At 29.8% G+C, this 6050-nt stretch overlaps 2 long non-coding RNA genes across 2 annotated transcripts; both read right to left on the reverse strand.

Moving 5' to 3' along the window:
* Nucleotides 1–3048: 3048 nt before the first annotated feature.
* On the reverse strand, nt 3049–5064 carry LOC145307339 (uncharacterized). The gene is made up of 3 exons (XR_013875402.1): nt 4983–5064; nt 3544–3588; nt 3049–3139 (listed from the first exon to the last, which is right to left on the reverse strand). It is a non-coding gene; the product is annotated as an uncharacterized LOC145307339 (long non-coding RNA).
* Nucleotides 5065–5656: 592 nt separating this feature from the next.
* Nucleotides 5657–6012, reverse strand: LOC145307566 (uncharacterized). The gene is made up of 2 exons (XR_013875510.1): nt 5896–6012; nt 5657–5760 (listed from the first exon to the last, which is right to left on the reverse strand). It is a non-coding gene; the product is annotated as an uncharacterized LOC145307566 (long non-coding RNA).
* Nucleotides 6013–6050: the final 38 nt, after the last annotated feature.

Genomic DNA, 6050 nt, shown 5'->3' on the forward strand with positions numbered 1-6050 from the left:
TGGATACCTCTAAAGGACAGGTACAATTAAGGTGTTATTTTGATGTACCTGAACCTAGATAATCTCTAGAGGACAGGTACACCACAAGATTGTATATTAGTGTACCTGAACCTGTATAACCTTTAGAGGACAGGTACACAACAAGGTCGTATATTAGTGTACCTGAACCTAGAAAACCTCTAGAGGACAGGTACACCACAAGATTGTATATTAGGTCTAATCAAAAATCTTAAGATTATTTTTAAATACATCCAATACTAAAGAACTAGGCCAAATCTGAATTAATAAAAATATTATTTCATTACTAAATATTTACGGATGGTTGAACTTTTAGATAGATATATATATCAGTTAGTTAAATAGATTGGAAGATACGTATAGATAATTAGACAGATAGATAGACTTATAGACAGATTTGTAGATATATACATTTATAAAAGATAGACAGTTTGATAAATTTAAATGAATTGATAAAAAGATAGACAGATAGATAGATAGATAGAAATAGTTCCAGATGGCTGAACCTAGTAACATATTGAGATAGGTAGATAGATAATAAGACTGATAGATAGATAATTATTTAGTTAGATAATGATAAGTTTAGTTAAAAATTGTTTCTATGTCTGGTCATCACACTCTGATAATGGATTTAGAACACATGGAGTTTGTGACAGGGGAATTTTGTCCTCAATATAAATCCTTATAATAAAGTAACAGGATGTGTGTTTGTGTGTCTGTGTGTTTGTGTGTTTGTTTGTACCGAAGGATCTCGCTAACCGCTGAACCGATCGGGTTCTCCTTAACAGGGTAGCTTCTCATAGGTCCCGGGAAGGTTTATAACTATTTTCTTGGGGGGTGGGACACCCCCAACCCCCCCAAAAAATGAAAAATCTCCCCCCCCCCCCTAAAAAAAAAAATTTTTTAACTAAAATTTAAAATGAGGGGGGGGGGGGCCCGGGGGGGCACCCCCCCCCAAAAAAAATTTTTTTTCGCCCCCCCAAAAAATTTTTTTTTACTTTTTCTTTTAAAATCTAAAATGAGAAGTTGAATTATTAAATTCGACTCTCTCCTCCTCAAGTGCCCCTAGAGGCCTCTAGGGGCGTAGCCGCTAGTTGCTAATATAGTCCTTAGGTATTGGTCAATACTTTCCTCCATGGTCAGTGGATGGGGTAGTATTAAGCAGTATTGTTATAATAGCCAGCTGAGAGAAACATACATCAGAGTATGTGAGAATCTCTCACACTTTCATCGTATTTTATATCCATTAATAATATTACTATGGAGAGGTTTGGAGATTATATTATGTCATATATGTGAATATTTCGAGGCAGCTTATACCAACAACGAAATTAATTCGAAATATAATCACCAAACCTATATGTGATATTCAGCTATTGTTTGAGGGCAACACTTTAGCGAACTTTTTTTTTATTCCACTCACATGTTAATTTAGATTTATTTCAATTGTTGGCTATACCTTATTCCCAATTTCGAGGTTTCGTGATTATAATGTGTCAAAAAGTCAGGAAAAAGGTATAACCAACAAGCGAAATAAATCTAAAATAATATTTGGGGAGCAAATGGAGAGGTCGTCAATTTTACTATGTGTTGCCCCCCCCCCAACAACAGCTGAAAAACACGTATAGGTTTCGTGATTTATTTCCGAATTAATTTCGTTATTGGTAGAAACTGTCAAAAAGTAGAAGAATGTCTCTCTCTGTGAAGATATTGATTTTTCTTTTATGTAAAGCTTCTTACAGGTCTTGGAAAGGTTAGCTGTAGAATATCTTTACCCTTCCCAAGATAAATTGGCCTTTGAAATAATATCTCTAACTCCCCCCTAAACTAAAAAGAATTTTAAAAATTTTTCTTTAATCTTAAAACTTGAAAGTGGATTATTTAACACCCCGGCACCTCCTCTCATTCAAAGGCCTCTAAATAAAGTGCTAAGGTCTTTTTTATACGTAGCTTACAATATCGAAAATTACAAGAGCAGGGTCACTGTCGAAACAATGTCCATAAACATTATCCTGTATCAAGCAGTTTTTCAACAAATTCACTTACAATTTTGCTTCGACTCTCATACATTTATATTCTGATTATTCAGTTCTGACACTATACAAGTGTTAATGTTCGTTTGTCCTACTGTTTCAGTGCTTCGCTTTTATGGATGTTTTCATCCTTGTTTCTAATTAGCTACAATTAGTAACCGAATAACTTTATACATCATCATTTTGTAAACTCAAATTATGAGTAGCTGTACATCAGATTAGAAGATTAGATTTATTATTCTTGGGTGTACATACATAGAAAAAAAAACAACAAAATAATAAATGAATTAAATGAATATTATATACATTTATATATACAGTCAAATTTTATTGATATGGTTAATTTATAAAAAAAATTTCTTCCCAAATGGCAGTTTCTAAAAACTAGGAAGTATGCAATAATGTGTATTCACACATTGTTTTCATACAGGCCATATAAATAAGACAAAAAAATAGAAAAAAGATAATAAGCAATAAATAAAATCATATTGGAGAGGAAAGAATGATAATAGGAAGGATTGATTAGGGCATACAAGTCTCACACCATTATTGCAATAATAGAAATTTAAAAAAAAATTTCAACAAATAGATTTTGATTGATTTATCAGATTTCAAACAATATTGAAAAGAAATATAATTTTATCTACATTCTTGACATAATGGGTTGTTACACACTAAAGTTAAGCTTGATAACAAAGATTCTTTTAGATTTTTTATAATTTTTTTTCTTGATTGATTGTGGGTTAATAAATCATTATTACAATGGTTATTCCATAATTCTTGAAAATGATACTTAGGAAATCTTTCAATAGATTTAAACTTCGGTTTTTTAACATCAAACATATTAGAGTTTCTAAGATTTCTGGTATGTAATTGATTACGTGATATAATCAATATAATACAATAACTAATTTCAACAAATATTATTTGTGAATGATTATATTTCAAATCTAATTCAGCACTTTTAGAACATATAAAGTAAAGAAAAATTAGACTAAAAAAGATTTATTAAATATTCATATTTAATTAAAAATGGTAACATAAAATCATTGTAGGTAATCATTCTGTTCACACAAAGCAATTCTGTTCTGAAATAATATATAAATTCTAATAATGTTAGATATAATCTTAGATACAAGATGGTTTAAACAAATAGCTAGGTGATATAAGCAAAGAATTAAGGATAGATAGACGAGAACTTACAAAATAGTAGCAAATAGATAGATAAAAATAAATATTTTTCATATACCTTTGAGTGCTAAATAAATAGAAAAATAATTTTCTATATATTTTTGTCTTAAGTATAAACTTTTAAAAATTTAACTTCAGTAAGTAAGTAAAATATATTTCTGTATCCAATTTAACATAGGTATTCCCTTCTTATATGTAGGTGTTATTATTTTCACTCTTTTAGACTAATCTTTCCTATAGATATAGCTAATGTTTATGAGTTTCAACCTTTTTTATATTGATTTAATAAAAAAGGTTTTACCTGGTTGTAATTAAGACTACTCAATCTCACTTCCTTTCTTAGCACCTGAATAAATAATTTATTCGTAATTGTATTATATGGATGTGTATTACCCTGTCCCATTAAATTTGGTAAAAATCTTTAAAATTGAGATCACACAATAGCTTTACAAACAGATCTTTTTGCAGATTTTAATAACGTTGCATTGCTTGTGTGATCGCAATTTTGACATTACAGAAAGAAATATTTTGCATGGGTCATTTTTTTTTGCATAAATCAACCACATTCTGGCTGGGGCCAAAATTTTAACAAATTCTTTTATATTTTATTAAGCGGGGCATGGAAGTTGAACCCCCTGTTTCAATTTTCGTTAAAATAACAAAAATTTCAGGAGGAATTTTTTTAGTAGCGTAGCTACTCTATAATTCGAAATGTCCTTCTGTCTGTCCGTCCGTCTGAGACAGAATAGGGGAAACGTGATTTTCACGGCTCCTGTTTAAGATGGAGCATAATTAAGTATAAAACATGAATGCCAGTCGGACCCTTTTTTAGCAGGTTTTAGGCTATTTTATATATTTTTCAAATTTTTCTCCATATCTTTGGTGTTTATAGTCCGATTTTTCAAAATTTTTTCAGTTAAAAATATTAAAATTAAATTTCGAATATAGAAAACAACCATGACGGTCAGACTGCCTTTTGGCAGATTTTAGGCTATTTTTATATTTTTCACATTTTTCTCCATATCTTTGGTGTTTATGGTCCGATTTTCAAAATTTTTTCAGTTATAGATATCAAAATTAAATTTCCTGTCGTTTTAAGAAAACAAACAAGGCAGTCAGGCTGTCTTTTAGCAGGTTTTGGGCTATTTTATATGTTTTACATATTTCTCCATATCTTTGTTGTTTTTGGTCCAATTTTCAAACTTTTTTTGGATATCAGTATCAAAATAATTTTTCCCATTGTTATGAGCATCTTTTATGTCATCATCATACAAAATAAATCTATTCTTGATTTTAAAAAATACACTTTAAGTCTATTTGTACACATTCTCATCCACGATTTTTGTGCTTAGCTACTTATGGATGTTGTCATACTTGTTTTTTCTAGAAGCGATTTTTTAGAGTAGGGTGATTGTAATCTTCGACTGAATAGGTTTAATAAAGCTACACTGTTAAGGGGAACTATATCCGTTCAACAGTTAGCAAAATCCTTTATTACATACAGATATAGATCCTGTTATTATTAATTCAAGACTGCACTTCAATATGATAACTTTATCATATGATTTGTAAAGTCTAGATTAAGGTATAGTTAACAAGCAAAATAAATCTAGAATAATATTTGGGGGTAGATACAAGGTCATTCTTTCTACAAAGCATTACCCCCAAAAATCATGTAACCTTGAATTCCTTGAAACACAAAATATATAACTATGAATATAAAAAGTTAAATAAGCTCACCATATTCTTTCAGTATTTCTACTAATTCTTTTTTTATTTCTTCTTTGTACTTTTGTAGCCGCAGGCCCAGGGTTGCATAACCTATGATATTTGTTGATTAATTAATAAACAGAAAATTAGCATAGCAAAATTTTATGTAGTTATATAGTTATGTAGTTATGATGACATTTACCCCCCACCCACCCCTGATAAAAATTACTACCTCAGACCAGATATTTATCCCCCCCCCCTCAAATAAATGAAAAGCTTTAATGTCATTGCCCCCCAGTCCAATACCAATAGAAAAAAAATGTTTGAATAAAAATACTTTACACATTTAAAAATATGCATACCAGAATCTTCAGAGTATATATATTTTTCATGAAGAGCATAATTTAGCGCTGTATTACCTATAATATTTGTTCAAGAAATAATAAACAGAATATTATCAAATAAAAATTTTGTGTGGTTATATATACTATAGTTATGTGGTCTTAATGCATTTTTCTTGTTGCTAAGAAGTCAGCTATGGCCTACTGTGCTGTATATTTGACATAAACTTACTTAAAATTACATATCAGGTTAGTGCTACTAGTTTTAAAATGTATACATAAGTAAAATAAAAGTATATATTGAAAACCCTTTAATCAGATGTTTAGGTACATAGATATTTAGTTAATTAGAAAATTATGTAACTAACCATCATTATCTTTAGTGTTGAACTCAACTCCATGTTCTGAAAGTATCTTCACTGTATCTGTGCTTCCACTAAATGCTGCATACATAAGACAGGTCTTTCCTAGATATAAATATATTAGATACTTTTAGATTATACAGGCTTATGTTCCATCCAGAATGAAAATCAGCAAGAAAGTAAGTAATATATTCTGATAAAATAATATACTAAAGATACAAATATTGTGGAATAACTAACCATCATTATCTTTAGTGTTGACTTCAGCTCCATGTTCTAGAAGAATATTCACTGTATCTGTGTTTACCCAATATGCTGCCTTCATAAGACTGGTCCTTCCTAGATTGAAATATATTAGATACATTTATTCACTTGTTTAAAGTAGTGTCATAGAT

The sequence above is a fragment of the Acartia tonsa genome, chromosome 15 (genome assembly GCF_053477335.1).
Source record: "Acartia tonsa isolate MP-2025a chromosome 15, ASM5347733v1, whole genome shotgun sequence".
Taxonomy (NCBI): Eukaryota; Metazoa; Arthropoda; class Copepoda; order Calanoida; family Acartiidae; genus Acartia; species Acartia tonsa.